The sequence below is a fragment of the Narcine bancroftii genome, chromosome 1 (genome assembly GCF_036971445.1).
Source record: "Narcine bancroftii isolate sNarBan1 chromosome 1, sNarBan1.hap1, whole genome shotgun sequence".
Lineage (NCBI taxonomy): Eukaryota > Metazoa > Chordata > Chondrichthyes > Torpediniformes > Narcinidae > Narcine > Narcine bancroftii.
The window spans coordinates 452,874,108-452,900,590 of NC_091469.1; the positions used below are offsets into that span (position 1 = coordinate 452,874,108).

Below are 26,483 nucleotides of genomic sequence, written 5' to 3' on the forward strand. Positions count from 1 at the left end.
GATCTGTCCTGGAACCTCCACGTTGATGCAATCACAAAGAAGGCTTACCAGCGGCTATACCTTGTGAGGAGTCTGAGGAGATTCGGGATGTCATCGAAGACTCATAAACTTCTACAGGTGTACCATGGGGAGCTTTCTGACTGATTGCATCATTGCCTAGTATGGAGGCATCAATTCTCAGGACAAGAATAAACTAGAGGGTGGTGAATTTGACCTATGACATCACAGGCTTCACCTATGACTTCACTCCATCGAGGACATTACATGAGGGGGTGTCTTAAAAAATCAACCTCTATTCTCAAAGACCCCCACCTCCCAGGCCACGCCCTCTTCACCCTCTTTAGGTACAGGAGCCTAAAGACAAGCACTCAGCGGCACAAGGACAGGTTTACTGCTGCCGTCAGATTTCTGAATAATCACTGAACTAAAGACACTGCCTTACTTTTCGTGCACAATTATTGTTTTTTTTTAAAGAGTAATGTCATAAGATGGTTATGTACGTTTGCACTGTGACGCTCCCACAAAACACTGAATTTCATGACTTGTTCAAGACAATAAATTCTGATGCGTTACTGTTGCGTAGTGGTCACCATTCTAAGTTTGGGAGTTGCATTGCACGAATGCATAGTGAAGGAATGCAGTGGTTCAAGGCGGTGATTTGCCTGACCTTTATATAAAAAAAATGACAAGGGATTTCAAGGTTGTGTTGTCAGGTTGAAGGATATCCTGTAGTTAATAGAGCACTTGAAGATGAGAAGGGCATGTTGCTTTCCATCCATTGACTCCTGCTGTCTTGGGAAAGATGTCAACGTAGTAATGAACCCATCCCTGTCATACTCTCCTCCCTTTCTGCAGGACTGAAAATATAAAAGTTTGAAAATATGAACCTCTGAGTTCAAGGTTAGGTTTCTTTCCTCCAGTCATTACACTCCTAAATGGTAGAAGATGATGCCCTTGCAATTAACTTTAGTTTTTTTTTATGCTTCCTGTACTTTGTCATGTAACATTTCATCCTGCACTTTTGTTTTATTACTGCTCTACCTGCTGAATTTAAATTTGGGTTGTCTTACTTTGATGTAAGCAAAACTAAACTTTTCATTGGAGAGAATGGAGAACATAAATTACCATGGTATTAGTAAAGAAATGGTGCTGTAAAAATCAAACTAAGAACGAAATGTGACTGTGTAAATAATACAGAAAAAATAAAAATTCAGTAATAAATAATACATTGTTTCAGAGTCTGATTGTGGAGGGGTAGCAACTGTTCCTGAATCTGGTTGTACAAATCTTGTGGCACCTATACGTCTTCTTACTGACGGCAGCAGTGAAAACAGAGCATCTCCTGGGTGGTGTGGATCCTTGATGATTGCTGCTGCTTTCCGATGGCAGCGTGCCATGTAGATTTTCTCTATGTTTGGGAGAGTATTGTCAATGATGTCTTGGCTGTGTCCACTAACTTTTGCAGGGGCTTTTCGCTCACAGGTATTGGTGTCCCCACGCTAGGCCCTGATGCAGCTGATACACTGTCCACTATACGTCTGTGGAAGTTTGTCAAGGTTCTCGATGTCATACTGATCCTCAGCATGCTCAGGAGTTGCTGTTGTGCTTTTTTCACAATGGCATTCTTGTATTTGGTCCAGAAGGTCATCTGAGGTAGTAATCCCAGGAATTTAAATTTATCGCCCTTCCCACCCCGACTCCCTCAGTGATTACTGGATCATACACTTCTGGCTTTCCCTTCCTAAATTCTATAATCAGCTCCTTGATTTTGGTCACATTGAGTTCGAGGTTGTTGTTAGTACACCATTCAGGCAAGTTTTCAATCGCCTTCCTGTATGGTGACTCATCACCCTTTTTTTAATACAGATCCCTCCTCTGGTACCGTCAGCAAATTTGTAAATGGTGTTGAATAGAACCAGGCCAATAAGTGGATTGCAGCGAAATATTTTGGGAAGTTGAATGGTTTTGATCTTACCTAGATATTAGATTGGCTCCTGTAGTGTGGAAGTTAGCAAATATAACTTGTTGCTCAAGAAAGGGGGAAGATAAATTCATGCAAGTGTGAAATTTATCCACTGGTATGAAATTTATTGAGAGATTGGAAAATACTGGTTTATGGATGGACCTGAATGTCATTGTCTTTGTATACAACTCAAAGCTAACCTACAGAAAAGATAATTTGATATTCTATATAAACAAATTGATGTCTAAGATCAAATTGTAAAGGGCCTTGTTAAGAACATGCATCCTTACCAGCTGAAAGCTTTGAAACCGAGTAGTGGTTGATTCCCAAGACAAGATATGATTCTATAAAAATACATCGTGCTGTCTTGGCCTGTATTCTTGCAATTTAAAAGAAATGGTTTATCTTTTTTTTATTTTAAATTTGGACATGCTGCTCAGTAACAGACCATTTTCACCCAATTTCATCCAATTAACTTATACTCCTGGTACTAATTGAAACAATTTAAGAACATTTGGCTGGGTAGTCTCTAGAGGTATATTCCCCTGGCTTAGTCTTGGATAAACAATGATGTTTGTTTTAGACATATAACATAGTAATGGACCCTTTCGGCCCATGAACCCGTGCCACCCAAACACATCCAATTTATCTACACATCAGGTGGATTTTTTTTGAATGGTGGGAGGAAACCAGAGCACCCTGAGGAAACCCATGCAGACTTCTTACAGGCAGTGCGGGATTCGAGTCCTGGTTAATGCTGCTGTAACAGCGTTGCTGTAACTGCTACACTAACCATGCTACCCTTTTCATTTCATCCTCAGCAAGATTATTTTGTGGTCATGTATATAAACACACAAAAGTTGTTAATTTCTGCTTGCTGTAAAGGCACACAGAGGTGCCACTAGATCTGAGCCTCCACCAATAAGAGAAGCAGAGTCCAATCATAGGTGCCAAATGTCCATGGATTTGCTTCCTGAACTCCCATAACTTCTCCAGCTGCACAAGACTCCTGTCCATTCTAACGGTGAACCTGAGCTCCTAGTTCTAACCTTCACTATGTTTAGGAGCCTTGCTGAAAACTTGTATAGTTAACAATTGAAGTCCCGTCCTTTTTCAACTTAAATTAATTCACTTATTTTCCAATATCCTTTTCCACACTTAACATTCTCAATTTCTTAGGTAGAAGTTGCCAAGGGATATCACTATCTAAATCTTAATAACTATCTCAGAATTCATTTCCTGGGGCCTGTTAATTGATTCATATTTACAATATATACAAATAACCTTGTTTTGACAAAGGGTGTAGATTATTAGGAAGATTTTTATTAGGAAGATTTTTTTTTCCCCTTATTAAGACAAATAAGTAAAGGGGGGGGGGTTTAACCACAGATTACGGATCATATCACAGAACAACATGATCAAATCAGAGAATAAAATATCTTGTGTCAGGGAATTTTATGTATTTATATAATTTTTGTTTTCAATATTGATTTTGGACATAATACAGGTTATAATTTAAATGCTTAATTATTATAATTATAGAATTTGATGTCCTGAATGAAATAAGTTAATGTAATAATTATGGTTCTGCTTCTAATGTTAATTGATATGTGACATTTTTGATGTGATTTGTTATCATTAATATACATAACAAAGGGACTTTGTTAAACTCAATAAAAATATATTTTAAAAAACTTTCTCCCGGTTCATGTCCCATTGCCAAACTTCCAATATTTCTGTTTTATATTTTCAGCATCTAGAGTTCTTGTTTTGGTTTTCACTTGCACTCTGGCTGTATAAAAATGCCTACATTGGGCAGGCTGTTTCATTTCAAATACATGACATTAGGCTCCCAAAACTGTTTTATGCTCTGTCATGGGAAGAGATTAGCAAACAGACAGAATAAAAGATTTAAGGATATGCTCCAAATGTTTCCTTGAAGTGCATCATCCCTACTGACTCATTCACATGTGAGATTGTGTTAATAACCATGTTGACACATGGAAGTGCAATACCATCTCACTTGTTGGTCTTTTGTTCCCACCTTGGCCCCATCAGCCACCCCAGAATCTACAAAATTGGAGTGAGAGAAAGTATATTCAATTAAGAAAAAGAAGGGAATATCCCTTTAACATAAAACCCAACAGCAAAAGTGATCCAAGCCTTCCCCATCGAGAAGTTAATGCATTGGGTTTACAATATTGCCTTTTTAAAAAAAAAGGCAGATTTCAGATTTATTGTCAGTACATGCATGGCATCACATACAACCCTGAGATTCCTTTTTCCTGTGGGTTCAGCATAATTACCACCAATTGGTAGTCAAAAAAATACTGTACACAGCGTAAAACATGAAACAAACAAAACTGTAAACAATCTATGCAATACAGAGAGAACAAAAAGGAAATCAATAAAGTGCACAAGTAAGAGTCCTTAATTGATTAAGTTTGTTGTTGAGGAGTCAGATAGGGAAGGGATAGCAACTGTCCCTGAACCTGGTGGTGTGAGTATTTCCTGATGGTAGTAGTGAGAAGGGAGTGTGTGCTGATTGGTGTGAGTCTTTGATGATTGCTGCTGCTCTCTGACGTCAGTGCACCCTGTAAATGTGCTCATAGTGGGGAGGGCCTAAAGATTGGGTAAATTACTGAGATGAGCTGAGGATTAAGACATTGGTAACAAAAGAGAATGTAGAAAATAAGAGTAGACTCTTGAGATGAGCATAAAAAGAGATTGCAAGTGTTCTGTTATTCTTTTCCTTTTTACATATTTTTTTAAAAAAAATTATTTCTCACACTATGAACCATATCAACCAAAATACGTACAAACATTTCTCATTAAATATACACAGTGACATTTTCCCCCTTTTTCCCCCCTTCCTTCCCCCATCCAAAACCAATCCTTTTTGCATATTTAAAGTTAGTGTAGGTGCCTCACAGTCTAAGATGGAAAATTATAACGAGGGATAGGGTAATGTCAGAATAATTAAACATTTTGTGTCTTTTTTTGTGTTGAATATTTTATTTTTGATTTTCAGGCTCGTATGAATCCAAATAAACATAACATTTTTTTCCAAAAATAGTGTCTATCATAGGGAGTCTATTTTATACCCTACCCCTCTCCATATAACCATATAACCACTTACAGCACAGAACAGGCCAGTTCGGCCTACTAGTCCATGCTGTAGCAAATCCCCACCCTCCTTGTCCCACTGACCAGCACCCAGTCCATACCCCTCTAATCCCCTCCTATCCATGTAACGATCCAATCTTTCCTTAAATGTAACCAATGATCCCGCCTCGACCACGTCTGCCGGAAGCTCATTCCACATCCCCACCACCCTCTGCGTAAAGAAATTTCCCCTCATGTTCCCTTTATAATTTTCCCCCTTCAATCTTAAACAATGTCCTCTAGTTTGAATCTTCCCCTTTCTTAATTGAAAAAGCCTATCCACATTTACTCAGTCAGTCCCTTTCAAAATCTTAAACACCTCTATCAAGTCCCCTCTCAATCTTCTACGCTCCAGAGAAAAAAGCCCCAGTCTGCACAACCTTTCCCTGTAACTCAGACCCTGAAATCCTGTCAACATTCTCGTGAACCTTCTCTGCACTCTCTCTATTTTGTTTATATCTTTCCTATAATTTGGTGACCAAAACTGTACACAGTACTCCAAATTTGGCCTTACCAATGCCTTGTACAATTTCATCATAACGTCCCTACTCTTGAATTCTCCCCCCCTTCCCAAGATTCAAGATCCAATTTATTATCATAATAACAAAACAGTGTTGAATTACATAAAATTTCTTTTTGCCTGCTGCAAAGCAGACAGATTCACCATCAGCAGGAATTGCTTAAGCACCTCTTACAGTCTGTCATATTGTCAGCGAGAGAGAAGCCAAAAAGAGTCCCCCCCCCGCCCCAGAGTCACAGTGTCTCCCTGCAGCCACACAGTGCCCAGTCCAAACCATCAGCTCCAGATCCGAACCTCCGACACGGTCAGGAATCCTTCAGTGCCGTTGGCACCTCTTCGCATCCCGGTTCTGATACCTGGTACCCCTCCAGCCAGTTTGAGCCAGTCTTCATCAGTCTGCGGGCTGGTGCGAGTTTCCCAATAGCAGGCATCAACAGCCCGCCGCATGCCCTGGTCACTCAGTCGCAGAGCCCCCTCAATGGTCCACTGTTCCCCACGGGTTGTCTCCTATGCTTCTCCTTCTCAGGTGGTGCGTGATCTTTCTGTCCTCTGGTGCCCTGCGCCAGTCCTCTACTTTCCCAGAGCCTGCAACCCATCATGGCTGCCGATTAATAGGCGCCACCATCTTGGACGTAGACCTGCGTTGTGGGATTTCAATTAAAACCATCGTCGGCTCCCCCAACGGGCTGTTTAAAGCCCGTGTGGAGGTGACAGCAGGCGACTGGACATTGCAGGAGCACTGTATCTCCGCTTCCTTGCTCCCCGTGGGTCTGCACCAGCCATCTTACTGTACTCCTGTATTCTAATACAAAAAATTTACATAGGGGATGTGTCACGTGATGCTGTAGATCCCAGCTCTCCAAAAAAAAGTTTGTGTTTAAAAAAGAGAGATGGAAGGAAAAGAATAAATAATAATATTTAAAGTAACAGAACACACCCTAGAGATGTCTCCAAAGAAAGAAAAACCTGCTGCTGGCTGAAAAGAAGAATAACAGAAACTATAACAAGATTTTTTTTTAAAATCCTCGAAGATGGATCTGGGAGCTGTTCCAAAAGCAGCGACCTGTTGAAAGAATAAAAAGGGAATGTTGCCAGAAGAAGTAAGCAGATGTAGACTGCTTCAACAAGCAGAAGAAACAGAAGAGGAACCCAATTCTAGTGATTATGAGGAGGTTGTACAGTCAGAGGAAGAAGAAATGGAAGAAGAGGAGGAAGAATTAGAAGCAGCAGACAGCTGAAAGCTAGGAAAGGTAATACTCTTTGAATATCTTTTTCTTTGGCTTGGCTTCATGGACGAAGATTTATGGAGGGGTAAATGACCACGTCAGCTGCAGGCTCATTTGTGGCTGACAAGTCCGATGCGGGACAGGCAGACACGGTTGCAAGGGAAAATTTGTTGGTTGGGGTTGGGTGTTGGGTTTTTCCTCCTTTGTCTTTTGTCAGTGAGGTGGGCTCTGCGGTCTTCTTCAAAGGAGATTGCTGCCCGCCGAACTGTGAGGAGCCAAGATGCACGGTTTGAGGCGATATCAGCCCACTGGCAGTGGTCAATGTGGCAGGCACCAAGAGATTTCTTTAGGTAGTCCTTGCACCTCTTCTTTGGTGCACCTCTGACATGATGGCCAATGGAGAGCTCGCCATATAACACGATCTTGGGAAGGCGATGGTCCTCCATTCTGGAAACGTGACCTACCCAGCGCAGTTGGATCTTCAACAGCGTGGATTCGATGCTGTCGGCCTCTGCCATCTCGAGTACTTCGATGTTAGGGATGAAGTCGCTCCAATGAATGTTGAGGATGGAGCGGAGACAACGCTGGTGGAAGTGTTCTAGGAGCCGTAGGTGATGCCAGTAGAGGACCCATGATTCGGAGCCGAACAGGAGTGTGGGTATGACAACGGCTCTGTATACGCTTATCTTTGTAAGGTTTTTCAGTTGGTTGTTTTTCCAGACTCTTTTGTGTAGTCTTCCAAAGGCGCTATTTGCCTTGGCGAGTCTGTTGTCTATCTCGTCGTCGATCCTTGCATATGATGAAATGGTGCATCCAAGATAGGTAAACTGGTTGACCGTTTTGAGTTTTGTGTACCTGATGGAGATGTGGGGGGGCTGGTAGTCATGGTGGGGATCTGGCTGATGGAGGACCTCAGTCTTCTTCAGGCTGACTTCCAGGCCAAACATTTTGGCAGTTTCCGCAAAACAGGACGTCAAGCGCTGAAGAGCTGGCTCTGAATGGGCAACTAAAGCGGCATCGTCTGCAAAGAGTAGTTCACGAACAAGTTGCTCTTGTGTCTTGGTGTGAGCTTGCAGGCGCCTCAGATTGAAGAGACTGCCATCCGTGCGGTACCGGATGCCCCCCAAAGTTCCTCAACATGGTTATCCAACTGCACGAAAATCAACAAGGTCGGGTCAGATACAGCAATGAGCTCTCTGAACCCTTCTCCATTAACAATGGCATGAAGCAAGGCTGCGTTCTCGCACCAACCCTCTTTTCAATCTTCTTCAGCATGATGCTGAAACAAGCCATGAAAGACCTCAACAATGAATACGCTCTTTGAATATACAGAATTTAAATAAGCAAATGATGGTAATGAAGGAAATAAAGCACATAAGTATATTTGAGGAAAAATCAAATGTTAGAACTAAATATATAGAAGAAGTAGTGGTGAAGATGTGGAAGAAAGAGTTAAAGTAGAATTTGAAATTGAAAGAACACAAATGCTGGAGAAACTCAGCAGGTCAAACAATGTCTTTATGTAGCAAAGGTAAAGATGCATCTTGATGAAGTGCTCAAGCCTGAAACGTTGGTGATGTATCTTTACCTTTGCTACATAAAGGCATTGTTTGACCTGCTGAGTTTCTCCAGCATTTGTGTGTTTTTTTTTCACTTAACCAGTCGCAATAGAATCCTGTGTTTTACCTCAGAATTTGAAATTGAATCAATTAAAGATCTGATGCAGTATATTCAAACTAAGTTTACTATTGCTCAAGATCATATGGCTCAAAAATTGGGTGCCTTCAAAAACCTTAATTGAAGAAATAATATAAAAATTGTGGTATTCAAAGAAGGGGATGAAGGAGATGATATCGGACGATTTTTGCAATAATGGATCCCACAAAGTTTTTGGAGTTAAAGAATTTCAGGAAATATTGAGATAGAAAGAGCATATCGAGCTTTAAGACCTCCAACCACAACCTGATCAAAAGCCACAACTAATACTGGTTAAGTACCTTCGTTATCAAATTAGAGATCTTGCAATTAGCAGTTAAACAAGCAAAGGAAAGACAAGGACCTTTAGAATATAATGGAAATAGGATCTTTTTCTATCCAGATATAAGTTTTGAATTGTTGAAGAAAATAAAGGAATTTAATCCAATTAAAAATGTACTGTGGGAAAAAGGCTACGCTTTTGTTTTAAGATATCTTGCCACCCCGAAGGTTTTTGTTCCAGGAAGTCGAAACAATCTTTTGTTGAACCAAAGAAGGCTAAAACTATGCTGACCCTTTGCCAGATATTGGTCATGAAAAGATGAGACCTGAGCAGCAGAGTGCAACCTGAAAGACATTTTTAACAGAAATATTTTTAACTAATAAAGGGTGATCTGTTTATGTTTTAAGTAAATTGCCCATAACATGGAGGGGAGTAATGTTGTTTTTCTGTGTAACCACATTAGTCGGGGTTTCTCTTTTATTCCTACCTTTACAGGGTTTCCATTCTTTTTCTGATGTTCTTTACCTCTGGAATAGATGATAATAATAGGCTACATATGATAATGTAGTAGAATTAGGAGTTGGATGTGACGAGGAATGGGTGACAGATGGTATTATCATCATATTAATTAATGGGTGAAATGGGGAAAAAATTAATGGTATATATGAAAAAGATGAAAGTGTATATTGCTTTTCTGCAAGAAACACTTTTAACTGAAGTTGAGGTTGTTGTATACCACTTGAAAAAAGTTACATATAACTTAAGTAACAAATTTGAAATTTTTGAATAAATTTGGAAATCCTATTTACAAATTGTAGGAATTAAGTTGTAATTGCCCAACCTGAACCTTACGACTTCTAAAATCAATAATATTAAGATGTGATAGATTTTATTGGATAGTTTTAGTAATTTTTTATAAATACTATCTTGGTGTTTTCTTTCTTTTTTTTTTCTTTCCTTTTTGTTGGGTTGTTGGGGTGAGGGGGGAGAATGGGAGGGGGAATTTTAAAAAAAACTATGTATTATTTTTTTCATTATTTTCAAATAAGAAATTTGTCTTTTAATGTATATGTGAAATTAAATAAAAATTTCAAAACAAATTATATAAATTAAACAAATACGAAGAACAAAATATCATTAAACTCAAAATACAAGTGACTCGTTGCCCGTGCCACCACCCACTTCTCTGATCTCTAGTATTCATTTTATCTAAAACGGGTATAATTGCATTTGTGCACCAATGTGCTGCAGATGGGGTTGCCACACCCTAATGAATGTGCCAGATTTCTTGCGCAAATTGTACTTAATTTTCTCCAGGAGAATACAACTTTGCATTTCCATATTCCATTGTATAATATTTAGTTAGGAGTCGGTCTTCCATGTGATTGTTGTACTCTTCCTGGCTACCAGCAAGGCAATCTTCGCAAACTGAATTTGGTATCCGGACAATTTAAAACTCATGCCCATAATGTTTCCCAGAAGGTATAATTCCGGATTCTATTGAAAATCTGGAATTTTATAATTTTTTTTCATAATGTCCCTTAGGTCCTCCCAGAAGGATCTTGCCTTTGTACACAGCCAGGTTGAATGGATGAAGGTTCCAATCTCCATACCACACCTAAAACACATCTCTGAGATTTCTTATTTAGGTTTATGTAATTTTTGTGGTGTGAGGTACAGTTGATGCAGGAAATTATATTGCACCAACCTGTACCTGGCATTAATAACTACTGTCATTGCTGTCCAGACACAGGTCTGATCAGCACTGCTTGTGGATTGTGTAGCCAAGTCTGACTTCCACCTTTCCTTCAACCTGTGTAAGCCTGGTTTCGGGCCCTCGCTTTGGAATAGGAGATATATCGTAGAGATAAAATTGCGCGTATTCCCCTTTCAAATTAGAATCTTCATGTCACTACACATGGGTAGGACCATAGACGGTTGCAAATCATCCCTTAAGAAAAATCTTAGCTGAAGATAGCAGAAAAATGTTTTATTAGGCAAATCATATTTATCCCTCAGCTGTTTAAATGACATAAGCTGCCCTTGCTCATAACAATTTTCAGTATACCTGATCCTCTTCTGGCACCAGGTGTCCAGGAACTTATTATTTGGAGTCATGGGTATTGTTCTAGGTTAAGGGCATTTTAGGAGATATCCCCGCCTTTAGTCTAACATTGATTTATTTTTTGCCCTAACTGAATTACATGTTTTAATATAGGGTTATTTGTTTTCCCTGATAACAATTTAATATCCTATTTATATATAAACTCTCTTGCTATCTTTTCTCCTACCATATGTTGCCACTTTGTGCCCAGGAGAGGGTACCACTCTCCTCATGAGGCAATAAACCTCGATTGGGCCACCCAGTAGTATTTTTAAAAATCTGGTAATTTCAAACCTCCCAATTTATAATCCCAAGTCAACTTTTCCATGAATGTTCTCGACACCTTACCATTCCACAGAAACATTCTGACACATCTGTTGAGCACCTTGAAGAAGACCTGGGGCAATGGAATGAGCAAGGACAGAAATAGATATTGTTGTCTTGGCATCACTTTTATTTTAATACAATTAACCCTGCCCACCAAAGTTGTGGGCAGAGTCCTCCATCTACATCTACCAAGATCCTCAATCTTCCGAAGCAAAGGGAGATAATCAGTTTTATATAAATTGCGTAAATCCTTATCCACTCTTATCTTCAAATATTTAATGCCCTCTTGTGGCCACTTAAATTGACTCACTTGTTAGTGTGGACTGTAATTCCCCCTTTGTCAAAGGCATAATTTCACTCTTATCCAAATTAATCTTATACCCAAAGATTTTGCCATAATTCTCCAGTATGGGTTCTTAGCCTAGCCAACGGACACCCCCCCCCCCCCCCCCCCCACGGGTCCGTCAAATTTACTAACACAGCATCAGCAAATAAATAGATTTTATGCTCCTCCTGGCCCACTTTGAACCCCTTTATATCTAGATCCTGTCGAATGGTTTCTGCCAATAGTTAAATAACTAGTATAAACAATGCTGGGGACAGTGAGCATCCCTGCCTACTGGACCTACCCAGGGTGAACACTGGAGACATTTGCTCATTCATAATAATTTTAACTTGGGGTTTATGATAGAGCATCCATACCCCATTAATAAATGGTTGTCCCAATCTAAATCTCTCCAGTATTTTGAATAAAAAGTCCCACTCCAGTCTGTCAAAGGCCTTCTCCATGTCCAGGGCTACATTGACCTGGATTTATTAACCTATAAATATTGAACCAATCTATTGGCCAATGCTTTTGCTATAATTTTATAATCTACATTTCATAAATGAAATGGGCCTACAGGAGTGGAGAGGGGGGGGTGAATTCAGTGGATCCCTGTATTTTTTTTTGGGGGGGGGGATCACCGTAAAAATAATTGCTGTTGAGAAAGACTCCAGGATGGTATGTGTCTCCGCCATTTGGTCCACCACCCGCATAATAAGGGGCATTAAAAGATCCTTAAACTCTTTATAAATTTCAGCAGGGAATCCATTCTCCTCTAGTGATTTGTTAGCCTGCAATGAGTCCATGGTTTTCTCAGTCTCCACTCTAGAGAAGGCGGTGTTCAGCCTCTCATTCATCTTGATCCAAACTTGGTAGTTCTAATGTAGGCAAGAAATCATTTATTTCAGCAGAGTCTCCCACTGATTCTGATTTGTACAGGTCTGTATCTAACTTTCTAAATGTTCCATTTATCTCCTTTGGTTTATATGAAATCTTGTTTTCCCCTGTTTGAATCACATTAATTGTTCTTGAGACTTCTGCCCTCATCTGCCAAGACATGACTTTATGGGGTCTTTCCCCCAGCTCATAATACTGTTGTTTAGATCTTAGGTTCATCTTTTCTATCTTGTATGTTTGCATTGTGTTGTATTTGAGCTTTTTGTTCATTAAATTCCTATATTTATTCTCTGAGCCCGATCTTTGATAGTCGTTCTCCAATTGGGTTATTTCCTGCTTCTAGTCATTTATCTCTTTCATATGCCCCTTTATGGTACCTTTGGTATATCCAATTATCTGGCTCATTAAATAAGTCTTCAATGTATCCCACAATAAGAAACTATTGGCAGTAGAGGGACAGTTCATCTCACAGAATAAATCTAACTGAGCTCTAATAAAGCCACAAAATTCGGTAGTTCTGGCTGTCTTGGCCTATGTTACTTTCCTCGCCGACTTGTCCAAGACCAGATCCAGACAAAAGTTAAAATCTCCTCCAATCAAACCTTAAATGAATCGGGGAGTTTCTGTAGAAAGATAAGCCTTCCTGAGTCTCTATTCATAAATTAACTTGGAATTATGAATTAGGAATATTAATGCTCCTAGATTTCAAAAAATATTTTTGGGCAACCCATTTGAAGTTTATCACCTCCCTCTTTGATGGAGGAGACAAGTATTCATGGGTAAAATTGGAGTTGCATATGGTTGGTGAGAGGATAGCAGAAAATCTTGTATATAAATGGAATTCTAAATTATTATCTGGCCCTAAAGAAACCCTCCTATTAAAGCATAGAATTACAATATGGAATACAATTAATGGTCAAATTGTGGATGGGCGGGGGTCTTTCACCTAAAACACCCCTGGCTCAAAATATGTTAATTCCATTAACGATTGATAATAAAATCCTTCACATTTAGTTCCAGAGAGGGGTCAAGTGTATTGAGGATTGTTATGAGCAGGGACAATTTATGACATTTTAGCAAATTAGGAATAAATATTGGTAGTCCTTCGGTTTGAAGAAGACACATTGTGCAGTTCATCTGTGGACATGAAGATAACTTTTCAGTCCCGGTCTGGAAGCGCAGAGTCGAGCACAATGGGGAAACTGGAAGTTCATTTTTGTAATCACTGCTTTGTGATGTGTTCATGATTTTCCATCAGTTTTTGGCAGTGCCTGTCTTCAAAACTGGTGTAGGCTTCTTAGCATAGGGTCATCAATGGGATCTGACCGCAGACGCAGCTTCTAGTTCTCTTGGCTAGATGTCACTGTAGTGTAGTGTTTCCTTTATAGCACTTGCGTGGACAACCTTGAGGTCTCCTTCCAGTCTTCAGTTCATTATACAGCAGCTGGCGAGGCATACGATGGTCGTCCATTCTGATGACTGTGATTGAAGACATGGTCTTACCAGTGGATGTCAAGGATGAATGGATGACGCACCTGTTGAATTTCTCCAGTTGTTTGATATCAAGGTCTTGCATCCATGTAGGAGAGAAGGAATGACCAGAACTCTGTAGACTTTCAGCTTTGTGGAGATGCAGACATTGCGTTGATTGACCACACTTGTATGCAGCCTTCCCAGAGCCTGGCAGGCCTTGCTGATCCTGGAGTCAATTTCTTTGACCAAAGGCCCATCACTCAAGATGATGCTCCCCAAATATTTGAAGCTGTTTACATTTGTCAGCTGGGTGTCATCAACAGTGATTTTTAGTTCTATGGCGTTGGTGTTTGGCACAGACTGATGGATATGGATGCCCAAAGAAATCTGTAAAAATGTTTCAGCTGCTCCATGATGGAATGATAGGATCAGCTACATTTGCCATTTCTAATGGGGTGAAGCAGGGTTGTGTACTAGCCCCAGTCTTGTTCAATCTGTTCTTTACTTGCATGTTGTCATGTGCTGTCCAAGGTCTGGAGGAGGAAGTATACATGAGGTACTGACTGGACAACTCTGTCTTTGACCTTTGCTGCCTCAACACACCGACGAAGTGCCTCTACACAATCATTCAAGAAATACTTTTTGCTGATGACTGTGCGCTCTACAGTTAATGCTGAAGAATAAATATGGTGTTTTAAATACTTTTTTTCTGTTATCTTCAGTTTAGATCTTATATAAGGGACAGATTAGGTCCAGCACCAACCTTATTGCAGTATAGAGAAATAGAGACTGATTCGAAAGGAGAGCACCAAAAATTATTTCAAAAATGTATTCCTTACTTCAAGTGGGAGCCCTTAAACAAGGGCTTGATAAATCAAGACAAAGGTGAGAATCAGATTTGGGAATAGAAATTGATCCATTTTTCTGGTCTGACTTATGTAGGGACAGTATGATTAATATAACTTCTTGCATCAGCTTATACATTATTCCACAAAAGTTACATAAATTGAAATTGGAAATATCAAACCAATATTTTCGATGTGGTCAAGAAATAGGTACTGAGAAGATTTGAGTTATCTGGAAAAAATTACTAGAATTCGATATCATCAGGCACCTGAATTATTTGATTGGGAAATTTAGAAGACTATTACCTAAAATGAAGCTGTTGAAATATCAGTTAAAATTTGTTCAGCTCGCTTTAACAATGGCCAGGAAATGCATAGTAGTTACTTGGAAATCTGATTCCCAACTAGGTTTAGCCCTGTGGAAGATAAAATACGTAATTGTGTTCCCCTGGAAAAGATCACCTATAACATCAGAAACAAGTATGATGTATTTTCAAGAATATGGAATTCATACCTAACGTCCATTAGGGTCAATCTTTAACGATTTCCCCCTCCAACAGTGCTTGCAGTACCGAGCACCCTAGATAACTTGGGTTATTTGTCCCTTGATGGGAGTGGGGGTTTATCCTAGGTGAAGCCAGACATTTCTTTCTTATTCTTTCTCTTACTTTGAATTGTTTCTTGTGGTGGGAGGAGGGTCCTCTTATTTTGTTCTTCTTTTTCTCTATTATCTTTCTATCATCTTTTTCTCCCTTTAGTTCAACATGGACATTAAATTTGCATTTTTGTAGTAGTATTGTGATTTTTCTTTATTTGTAACAATTGAATTACATATGGATCGATATTTCATTAATATTATTGATATTGATGTTTTTCTTTTCTATTATTCTTCATTTTGATTGCATGTTGATTGAAAATTCTCAAAATGAAATATTCAAAACAACTCCAATCAAAACATTTTCACATCCCTCTGATAATGTCAAAAATATGTTTTGTATAAATTGCTCATCATCAAAATTCAGGGCATATATATTCATAAGTGTCCATGATTCTGAGTACATCTGACAATGAATCATTACAATTTTATGTCATCTTCACAGAAGAAAACAAAAGATGTACAGTCAACAATGAACGAGGACCTGAAAATAAATTTGAAATTGGGTAAAGCAAATTAATATATAAAAATAAATTATTTGAAAACCAAAGAAATGCCTTGGTCCCTAGGATTTCAAAGATTTGCTTATTTATGCTCTTTTTCTGTCCAAACATACAGACTCCACAGCATTCCACCTTGGCCACAGACAATTTTTCTCAGTCAATACTATTATCCTTCCCAAATATCATATCTATACTAATTCTGAACATTCAGTAAACTACATCATTGCGTTTACCCTAATCTATTCTGTGGGATCTTTTTAAAAAAACTTTGTACAGATCTGTCAAACTTGATTGTAAATCAAGGTTCACTCTGCCTAATATTATTTTTTAAGTGCCCTATTACAGTCTTTGTCTTTGGCTTGGCTTCGCGGACGAAGATTTATGGAGGGGGTAAAAAGTCCACGTCAGCTGCAGGCTCGTTTGTGGCTGACAAGTCCGATGCGGGACAGGTAGACACGATTGCAGCGGTTGCAGGGGAAAATTGGTTGGTTGGGGTTGGGTGTTGGGTTTTTCCTCCTTTGCCTTTTGTCAGTGAGGTGGGCTCTGCGGTCTTCTTCAAAGGAGGTTGCTGCCCGCCAAACTGTGAGGCGCCAAGATGCACGGTTTGAGGCGTTATCAGCCCACTGGCGGTGGTCAATGTGGCAGGAACCAAGAGATTTCTTTAGGCAGTCCTTGTACCTTTTCTTTGGTGCACCTCTGTCACGGTGGCCAGTGGAGAGCTCGCCATATAACACGATCTTGGGAAGGCGATGGTCCTCCATTCTGGAGACGTGACCCATCCAGCGCAGCTGGATCTTCAGCAGCGTGGACTCGATGCTGTCGACCTCTGCTATTACAGTATTAAGGTAGTAAACTCTAGACCAATTAGCCTGGCATTCATAGCCTGACGCAGCTAGAAACTGTAATTGGGCGACGATATTACAGTGCCAGCAACCTAGGTTCAAATCCAGTACTATTTGAAGGAGTTTGTATGTTCTCCCTGTGACCTGCATGAGTTTTCCCTGGGAGCACAGGTTTCCTCCCGTCTTCCAAAATGTAGAGGGTATAGGCTAATTGGATGTTATTGGGCAGCATGGGTTTAAATGGCCTGAATCAACTTCTACCATATTGCAAAAAAAGTAAATTTAAATATAAGCAAGTTGTAACAGATCGCTTAAAGAAAACTGGGGTAGAATAATGGCACGGAGTGTATCATTTTCAGATGAAGATTGGGTCACCATTCTTTATTTGACTAATGACTCCTCATTTTGTGCACACATTGTTTGTAACAATTTAAGGTGGTGCATAGGACACCATGTCCAAAGTCAAACCAGCTTGTTTCTATTCTGATATTGGTCCTTTATGTGATAAGTGTAAAATTTTTGAAGATTCATTGATTTATATGTTTTGGGAGTGCTCTAATTTAGAAAGATTGTGGAAAAATGTTTTCCAAACTTGATCACTAGTTAAGATTAAATTAGAACCATGTCCTTTAATTGCCTTATTTGGTTATTCTCTAGAAGAGGATATATCTTTTATCTTAACACCAAAGAAAATCCTAGGTTTTTCCTCGCTAAAAGCCAAATGAGCAATTTTGATGAAATGGAAGGATAACTCTATACCTACACGTATTCAATGGTTACTTGATATTATGTCTTTTTTTAAGTTTGGAAAAAATTAGATACAACATTAAAGATAAAAGGCTTGAATTTGTTAAGATGTGGAGTTGTAGGTGGTGTGGATGCTACTGGGATCTCGTGTCTGGTGCCTGAGGGTCATATGCTCATTAATTAGACAGAATTACCTTGTTTAGAGCTAGGTGATAAATTAATTAGATTATTAATAGAGTTTTTTTTCCTAATTTTTTTCTTTTTAATGGGGTTTTCTGTTTATTTTATTCATTGAGGCATCTAGATCAATGGGCATTAATATTGATGTATTTCTTGTTATTACAAGAAGATTCCTACTTTGGGTTTTTTTCCTCTGTATGTGTAGTGACATTTCAGTTGTGCTTTATCTATGTTCTACTTAATATTTAACATACTTTTCTGATTTTTTAAAAACTTAATGTTGGATATGATTTATGCCTTGCTTTTAATTATAATTGTATGTGCTATGGATTTTCTTATTATTAAAAAAATATTTTAATAAAAAAGATTATGGCATGGATTGAGGAGCATTTCATGTGGCGAAGAGTGCTGTGAAGTCCTCAGTTACTGGTTGGAAATAATTACCAATAAGTAAGTCATTTTCAGATTAGGTTGGTGATCAGTGGAGAGGAGCAGCAAGCCTGAAGATTGTTTTAAATCAATGGGGCCCAGCTTTGCTCAATCAATATCAGCGATTGGGAGAAGATCAAAGGTAATGTATCCATGATGCTAATTAATGATACCAAGTTTGTGTGCATTGTCAGCTGTGAGGAGGATGCAGGGAGCTTTGAGAGATCAAGACAGTTTTAAAGGAAAGGGTGGGACCTGTGTTGGAGTATAAAGTATAGTTTACAAAAAAGCACTCCAAATTTGTATTTTAATCGTGAGAGATTGAATGCTGTTGGTGATCAGAGGGGGTTGGGTGTTTTTTTTTTGAACACCAATCACTGAAAATTAATAAGCGAGCACAGCAAGAAATTAGGAAGTAAGAGGCCATGTTGATCTTCATTGAGTAATGATTAATGAGTTTATTGTTGTATACAATGAACTCATTAGTACAATGTGCAGATGCACTGAAATTCTTGCTGCAATCAAAAAGTACGTAAAATACACCATAACATACATTAAATTACCACAATATGCCAGAATGAAAAAAGAAATAATAAATATATTAGAATCAGGATTTATTGTCATGAACAAGTCATGAAATTCTTGTAAAGATCTTGATCCCAGGCCTTAAATGCCTTTGTTCTCATCCTCAGCAGGTTGCAGATTCTCTGATTCATCCAGGGCTTCTGGCTGGGGAGCACCCAATGTTTGCACATGGGCACATCCATGCAGGTCTTGATGAAGTCAGTTACATCTTTTGCACATTCATTCAAGTCTATGGATGAGTTCTTGAATATGTTCCAGTCCACCAATTCAAAGCAGTCCTGGTGGCACTCCTCCACCTCCCTTGACTATACTTTTACCATCTTCGCTGCTGGTGCTGTGGTCTTTAGTCTCTTGCTTGTATGCCAGGAGTAGAAGATCAGCCAGGTGATCAAACTTGCCGAAGTGCAGTCGTGGTATGGCTCAGCATGCGTTTTTCATGGTGGAGTAGCAGTGATCGAATGTGTTCATTCCCCTGGTCTTGCATGTGACATGTTGGTTGTAGTTTATCAAAGACTTCTTCAGGTTGGCCTGATTGAAGACATCCACAATGATAGAGAATGAAAAGGGGAGCTAGGCAAATAATCAGCACTGCAAATAGTTTAAGGAAAACATGCTGGAGAAATTCAGCAGGTACTACAGCATTCGTAGGAAGGAAAGGATCAACGTTTTGGAGCTGGGCTCCTTTGTCAGGCTTTCATCAAAAAAACAGGCTGGTGTCTGAATAACTAGGTGGGGAGAGAGGAGAGGAGGGGAGGTGGGAGGAAGGGGCAGGGAGGAGTACAGGATAACAAGTAAGAGGTTACAACTGGGAGTGTCAAAAGAAAAAGCCTATGAAGTGGTGGGGAGATGTTGGGGGTAACTCAGAGGAGGGAAGGGGGTTGGGAAAAGAGGGGAGTTCATGGAAATTGGAGAAGTTGATGTTGATGTCGTTTGGTGTGCAAACTGATCTTTTGGTGGTCCCAGACTGATTTATGGTTATAGGTTCAGAATGGTTCAAGATCCTGATTACTTTTTGGGGAAAAAACTGCTTTTGAAACTCAAGGTGCTGGATTTCAGGTGCTTACTGCCTGAAGCTAGCAGAGAGAAAAGGTTGTGACCAGGGTGATGGGATTCCTTATGATCTTGGCTGCCTTCTTAATGCAGTTTCTCACATCAATTTCTTAAGCAATGAGGTGCTGAGGCCCATAAATTTGTGATGGACTTTGCTAAGTTTGCCACTTTCTGCAGCTTTCTGTGTTCCTAGGTGCCAGAGTTTCCAAAACAGACCTTGGTGTGGCCATGTTGTTGAACTTCAACAGGGGTACTTCACACAGTACACGTGGAAATTCAGCAACATGGCTAATCTCCTCAGAGTTTAAGCTCCTTTCACAGTGGCACTTGAAACCAGTAATTAACCAGCAATTTACCAGTTCACATACCAGTGTGAACACTCCCGAATCGATATGGGGGCTCCAAATCGACCTGGGAATTAATTGCCTAGGAAGGTAGTATCATAGCCGGTCTGTTTCAAATCAGCTCCAGTTTGAACTGGAGCCTAGGTATGCTCAGTCCCATTAGTGGTGCGCTTATGATATTCTGAGGCAGGGAATGGAAAGAGCAAAAAGGTAAGATCACAGCGGAAAACACTTAACTAGCATGTGGAAAGAGTGCAGAATGAGAACAACAACATGAACTTGTCAGAATAACTACAAACAGTCCACGTGTTGTTCATCAAATTGAACTCTTGTGGTATGGAGTTTTAAACAAAATCCTCAATTACTTCGAGCAGTTCTGATGGTTTTTATGCGTTTCATTGCCGGCGCGATTTTCCCACTCTAGTATGTGTTTTATTTCTGCTACCACTTTAATGCCCTCACTATAAATTGTGTATACGTGATATCCCCGTTACCATTTTCACAAGCCTGCCTTTTGCAAATAAAATCATTTACAACAGAACTGTGTTCAGAGTCCTTGCTTTTGAGACCCATTGAATCTGTTTTCTCACTCACAACTCCACCCCCACCCCTGGGAGAGTGAGGAGCTGGACTGAGGTGTGGGTAATCTCCTGATAGAGCAATGCATGTACTGCCTGTGAATACGTAATACATTACTGAGGATGTCAGCGCTGGAGGTTGGTAATGCGAAAGAGCACACGGAACCAGTTTTTCTTGGTCCAGTGTGAATGATCCTATCGATATTTCAAAATGGGCCGGTCACATGCCAATTTAGTGGGTTGCCAATGTGAAAAGGCCTTTGAAAGTAGAGATATTGATGCGCCTTCTTCACAATTGCTTCAATGTGCTGGCTCCAGGAACTTGAAGGAATTGCAAGAGGATTTAAATACCCTTCCATCACTCTGGTTCGATTGCATCTGAAATGTATGTGAAACTCAGTTCTCCAAAGCCAAAGAGATGCACTTGTGAAGGAGACATTGCAGCAAAAAAAATTACAGATTGATTCCTGGGCAGACAGTTTTTTCCTTCTGGAAAGAGATTAGGTTGCTGGGCCAGAACTCTTCTGAGTTTTGAAAAATGATCATACAGACTTCTAAGCCACACTTCGTTGGACAGATATGGAGTTTCTGTTTCATTGTCCTAAAGTAAGTAGTCAACTGTCTAGCACAAAGTTGAGAAGGAATGTTATCAAACAGGAGATGTTGAAAGACGATAAAAGCTCCATGGCTGTACATTTTTAAGATGGAAGTTGACGTTTTAAGATGTTAAGGGTATCTGGAGATGTGAAAGTTAGTGCAGGAATCTGGCATTGAGAGAATAAACTGCCAAGACCTTACTGATGGCAAGACAGGGGTCAGTCTGAATGGCCCATCACTTGCATTTTTCAACCGTCTGTGAAGAATTTGAGCTAACGTAAACTGACCTTGAGGATTTTAATTATAATACAACTCCGATTATCCAAAATCTTCAGTTATCCTAAATTTTTTGAACGTGGAAGTGATATCTCTTGGCTCTAAAAAATTTTTTTCGGTTAATTAAGGACAGTGGTTCCCAACTTTTTCTTTCCACTCACATATCACTTTAATTAATCTCTATCCCATCAGTGCTCTGTGATTAGTAAGGGATTGCTTAAGGTGGTATGTGAGTGGGAAGGGAAGATTGAGAATCACCGCTCCAGACCCAATTGTTACTGAAATATTTTGTTTGAGAAAAATTGTCATTGGCCCATTTCCTTTGGAGTTATGAAACCGTGTACATAACGAGCTAATTAGATACAATTAAAACAGTGGTTTTCAAACATTTTCTTTCCACCCACATACCACCTTAAGCAATCCCTTACTAATTACAGAGGACCTATGGCATAGGGAATACTTAAAATGGTATGTGAGTGGAAAGAAAAAGGTTGGGAACCACTGATTAAGGATTTCAGAAAAATTTAAAATCCTCATTTATCTGAAAAATTTTGAAGCTGAAATGACATAATTTTGCCTACGAAAAATTTTGGATAAAGGAATATATCCAAAACAATCAAAAATCTTCAGTTATCAGATTTTTTTTCCGGAGCCAAACTGACATCATGGGTTGAATTTTGGAAAAACCTCTGACTAGAATTTTGAGTTTTTTGGTGTTGGATTTATCTTATTTTGTTCAGGTTTTTTTTTGATGAGAATTAAACATTATTTCATACTTCAAAAAAGCCTTCTCTTGTTGTTTGTTGTTGTTTAAACATTGTTACAAATTATTTCCTTTGCTACTGGGTTGTTTTTTTAAAAAAATGCCGTTATCTAAATATATCGTTTTCTGAAATAGGCCCGGTTCTGACCATTTTGTATAATTGGAGTTGTAATGTATATATTCCTCTTCCAGTATGACAATGACACTGTATGGCATTGCTGTAATTATCTGGTGTGTTTAAGGAAATGAGAATTTGAAATTCGTATGATGCAGTTTCTTACCTTTGCTCAGGACATAGTATTAAGATGATGGAGGAAGAGTTTACGGCAGATTTTCAAGGCCTCTTTTTGCACAGAGTGGTAAATGACTGGACTGTGCCTCTAGGGGAGGTGCCGAAAGCAGATAAGATCATAACTTTTGAGAGGCGTTTAGATTGGCACATGAACAGACAGAAGATGAAGGGATATAACCAAGTTTGGTCAATAAAAAAGAGTTTATTATTAAAATACATACTGTAAGTGCAGATACAATGAAAAATTTGCTTGCTGTAGCTTACCACTTACATCGGGGGCTGAAGGGTCTGTTCTAGTACCGTGCTATTCCACATTTTATTGAGATTGAAGGTGTGGAATTGTACTGTTTTGGCATCTATTAACCATGTTTTAACAGTAATGGGCAAATACTGAGTTCAGACAATTCCTTTTTAATTTATCTGTTTCCAAATATAAGATTAAAATAGATAAATTTATTTTTGAATGGATATGATGATTTATTTTCAGAAATGCATTATTATCCCAAAAAATGTCAAATGTGTATCTTTCTGGTGTTACGAGACCAGAGGACCCCAAAACCAAGCAGCAATAGATACTCACCAAGACTAATGGTTACTTAAACAAAAGTTGCTTTTATTTAACTTTAAATATGAAAATAGAATCAAACTTTAACTTATCACTATTAACTAACTTAATTCTAAGCACATGTATATGTAATGTGTGTGTGTGTGTGTAAGTTCAGAAAGGTTCTTTGGTTCACAGTCCAATCTCTCTTCTCACTCCTTCAAGTTCACTGGTCGCGGGCAATTTTTAAACGGTGCACAGAATTTAACATTTATAAAGTTCACCAGGCTTTGGTGCTTGAAAGGAAAATGGTTACCACTCAGGAAGGTTCATGTCGGTTTTCAGAGAGAGATTTGTTGTACGATGACATCCACAACTGATTCATTTTTAATCAGCCACTCCAGTGTCTTACTGACAAAACTTGCCCCTTCAGGGTTCTCCAGATGATAACCTCTTTCTTTCAGGACACCACAAATTTTCTTTTCGTTTCTCTTATTCCAAGTGAAACATTAGAAAGCCAGTCCTCTCCTCTTGCATAAACCACAAGGGCTTTAACCAGGCAGTCTTCTAAAATGGGGCTTTCCACTGTAGAAGTGATCTCTCTCTTTGAGATAAAGCCTGATTGACTCTCTCTGCTTGCAAAACCACATGCTCCTCTTAGAACAACAAACTCTCTTCCAGACAATCTGCGGCTCCAACAAGATCTTTCATCTGTTGCCTTTTGTAAACAACAATCCATGAGCACTCTTCAAAGCTCTTGCAAAAGCTGTGGAGCCAGCCTGTCTAGCATGGGGCACAGCTCCAGTATTTCAAATAAGATCTGTTTTAAAGTGTTTGTATGTGACCTGCTCTAACAAACCTTTCCCAATTTATCTCCCAAAAACATATCTATACTTTATATACCCTGTCACACTGGGCTAATTTTATGGTCAGCATGTTTTATTACAGCACTAGAATCCTTTCTATGCTACGAATAGAATTATACATCATAAATTGTCTTTTAGTTAGATTTCTGTGTGTAATTACAGGCAGAATTTCAGTAATTATTCTGGAGGTGATTAAGCCAATGATTAATGCCAATTTGAGCAAGGTGTGTTTATTTTGGATTGTTCAATTGTGACCCAAATTAGAGAATGATGTTTTAACCAGTATGGGACATCATAGCAGGTTATTTTTACAATTGTTTTGAGAGATTGATTTATGGAGTGCCACCTAACAGTAATAGAACATGCCAAAAAATTAAGCACCAATGAATTCCTATTTGAAGTGCATTTCACACAGCCCAGTCTTAGAGTAATTCGATGTTGATTAAGGTCAATTCAAAAAGTATCAGATTATTCATCATATTTTCCTGAATATTTTAATATTAAAGGTAAATTCTGCAGTTTTTAAATAAAAATCAAGAATGTTTGAAATAACCAGATATTTAGCATCCAAGGAGAAAGAAGTGCCAACATATTTTCAATTTCTTTCATGTATTCTATCTCCTTGTTATTTGATAGGCAGTTTACCTCTCTGGAGGTAGTAAGGAACTAAGTATACATCCTTGTGGAGTGCTGATGTTGTAAATCTGCCCTTCTCTAATATTGCACATAAGTGTGTTACTGGAAAGTACTAGTCTACTGTTAGGACCAGTCCAACACTCTTCTGTGTGGAGTCCTGGGGAGGAGTTCTATTCTCATCTCTTGTAGCTTTGCATGTTTTCTCACCTCGCTGTTTTGAATTCGTGGTGCCATCAAATGCAGTATTGTATTAGAAATTTAACATCTTGGCAATCTCAAAATCCTTTTATATCACAATTAGTTCCTTGCTCTTCATATTTCAATCTTTTGTTTTTTTTTTAGTCCAGTGTCTAATTTATTACCTATTCCATGTATTTGCACAGCTGGTGGTGACGCTATTTCAGTGCGAGCGACTTGGGTTCGAATCTGGTGCTGCCTGTAAGTGCGTCCTTCCTGTATCTGCATAGGTTTCTTCCCACCCTCCATAATGTAATGGATTGTAGGTTAATTGGGTGAAATTGGGAGGCAAGGGTTTTAAAGACCTGAATCATTTTCTTCTATGTATTTTTAAAAATAAAATTCAAAGATTTAAAATTTGCTGCTCTGTGACTTCCTGGTTCATCTCTGTGACCTATTTTTAATAGGAACATAGGAAGTAGGAACATAGGAAATAGGAACAGGAGTAGGCCAAAAATGGCCCATCGAGCCTGCTCTGCCATTCAATACGATCATGGCTGATCTAATTTATGACCTAACTCCACCTACTTGCCTTCTCCCCATATCCCCTAATTTCTCTATCATGTAAAAATTTATCTATCCGAATTTTAAATATGTTTAATGAGGTAGCCTCAACCACTTCCCTGGTTAGAGAATTCCAAACATTCACTACTCTCTGGGGAAAAACTATTTTTCCTCATCTCTGTCCTAAATCTACTCCTCCGAATCTTGAGACTGTGTCCTCTCGTTTTAGTTTCCCCGGCCAGCTCAAAAAACCTTCCTATATCTATCCTATCCATGCCCTTCATAATCCTATATGTTTCTATAAGATCTCCTCTCATTCTTCTGAACTCAAGCGAATACAATCCTAGACGATTTAATCTTTCATCATAAGTCAACCCCTTCATCCCAGGGATCAACCTAGTAAACCTCCTCTGGACCGTCTCCTTCCTCAAATATGGAGACCAGAACTGGACACAGTTCTGCGGTCTCACCAGTACCTTATACAGTTCCAACATTACCTCCCTACTCCTAAATTCAATTCCTCTAGCGATGAAGGCCAACATTCCATTTGCCTTCTTAATAACCTGCTGCACCTGCAACCTAACTTTTTGCGATTCATGCACAAGCACTCCCAAGTCCCTCTGCACAACAGCATGCTGTAGTTTTTCACCCTTTAAATAATGTTCAGCTCTTTTATTTTTCTTACCAAAGTGGATAACCTCACACTTACTAACATTGTACTCCATCTGCCAGACCTTTGCCCACTCATCCAGCTTAACGATATTCATCTGCAGCCTCTCCACATCCTCATTACAATTTGCTCTTCCACTCAATTTGGTGTCATCTGCAAACTTGGCTACACCACATTTTGTCCCTTCCTCCAAGTCATCAGTGTAAATGATGAACAGTTGTGGGCCTAACACTGACCCCTGTGGCACCCCACTTACCACTCTCTGCCAACCTGAAAAACTCCCATTTATCCCGACTCTCTGCCTCCTGTCAGACAACCAATTTTCAATCCAGACCAATATACTTCCCCGGACTCCACTTTCC

General features: G+C 39.2%; 1 protein-coding gene across 8 annotated transcripts in view; it reads left to right on the forward strand.

The window, feature by feature from the left end:
* The window catches only part of LOC138751791 (rho GTPase-activating protein 21-like), a 228,084-nt gene that overhangs the window by 41,782 nt on the left and 159,819 nt on the right, over nucleotides 1-26,483 (forward strand). Inside the window, exon 1 of one of the 8 annotated variants that reach the window (XM_069914580.1) lies at nucleotides 25,118-25,148. The exons of the other annotated variants lie outside the window; for them this stretch is intronic. The gene's annotated coding sequence lies outside the window, so the exon portion shown is untranslated. Of the gene's footprint in view, nucleotides 1-25,117; nucleotides 25,149-26,483 lie in introns of those variants that run through there. 8 annotated transcript variants of the gene reach the window in all.